Consider the following 1471-nt stretch of genomic DNA (forward strand, 5'->3'; position numbering starts at 1 on the left):
GTCAAACGGGAAAATGTCTTTTAAAAAGAATATTATACATACTCAAGAAAAGATATCTGTGAGGCTTATCCAGGCCTCACCTAACAGCAAGTACTCCTTGACTCACAATTCCTCTTCAAAGAATTGTTTTCTCCTCTAACACCTGGGCCACTCTCCTTCCCAAACACTGACTGAGAAGAACGAGGGCCTGCATTCCCTGGTGAACTCAGAGCAAGCTGTTTGGTGCATAACTGCATAAGTAACAACGAATTCTGGCAAATTAAATAGGTAAACATGAACAGGATACATGCCCTATTGCAAAGTTGCCCTTCCTCCAAAAAGCCAATATTTAAGAAATGTTAGCCTTGATGAAGTATTCAGTTTTTAAGACGCGTTTTCTATTTTAACATACGATCACCAAAAATGTTTCTTCATTGTATTTATTCATTTTTACTTTAGCATTTGAGTTGCTGTGTTCTACTTAAGCTTCTTTCGTTTTATAAGTGCCCTTAGATAATTTTGCAACAATGTCCTGAATTAAGAAAATTCAAATACGACTGCATTTAAGTGTCTAGATAGTAAACAAGGTAAGCTTTGAAAAGATACTTGTTTCTTTGTCGGAGGAAAATGCATTTATTTGTCTAGATAGTAAACAAGGTAACTTTGAAAAGATATCTTTGTTGCTACGTTGGAGGAAAATGCTTGTATAAATTTATTTAACAATTAAGTACTAACAGTCCCTGCTTCTTTTTCTTTTAGGCTAGTCAAGTGAAGCAGCGGGTGTGGAGAAGGAACAAAGAAATCTGTAACTGGCTGTGATCAATTAGTTGTAAATACCACTGCCCTCAGACCAGCGTCTGATTTCTCAAGAGATCTTTTTTCTTGTATATTAAGCTTATTCTGGGTTCGAAATAAGATTTGCTTCATAGATAGTGATGCATACAGTGGTAATAAAAAGAAAAGTAAATCGACAAATACTTAGGGAAAACTTTTAATAATCCTCATGCAATCCTTATAGGCTTGTTTATTTTTAAGCCCTGGAAAGTCTCTTACACCCAGTGACTGCTGGTTTCCACCGCAGGACTTAAAAGCTTCCCACCCTGATTGCACCTGTCTCCCCTTTCCCCTCCTGCTCCCAAAGTTTCTTTTCTGGAGGGTGAAGGCAGCATTCCTCAGGAGTGAATTCTTCAACGCTTTTCCCGGCTGCTGGGCTCCACGTGACAGCCCCTGACACCTGTACCGCCTCCAGCTCACAGCGCCCCCATTCCCTCCGGCAGGTACAGACCCAGCCGGTCTCCCCCTCCCCCAGGAGGTCACGATCCCGGTGCGAGTCTCGCTCGGGCCGGCAGGGGAGGGGCTAACCAACGGCCACCGCAGCAGCCTGAGCCCTTGCAGCCTGATTATCACATGACTCGGCAGCGGTAGCCGTGGCAGCAGCCGCGGCGGCTCCACGGGCTCGCCGGGTGGGCTCAGTTCCGCGCACGCCGGAGCC

The sequence above is a fragment of the Colobus angolensis genome, unplaced genomic scaffold, assembly GCF_000951035.1.
Source record: "Colobus angolensis palliatus isolate OR3802 unplaced genomic scaffold, Cang.pa_1.0 Scaffold67, whole genome shotgun sequence".
In the NCBI taxonomy this organism is placed as follows: Eukaryota; Metazoa; Chordata; class Mammalia; order Primates; family Cercopithecidae; genus Colobus; species Colobus angolensis.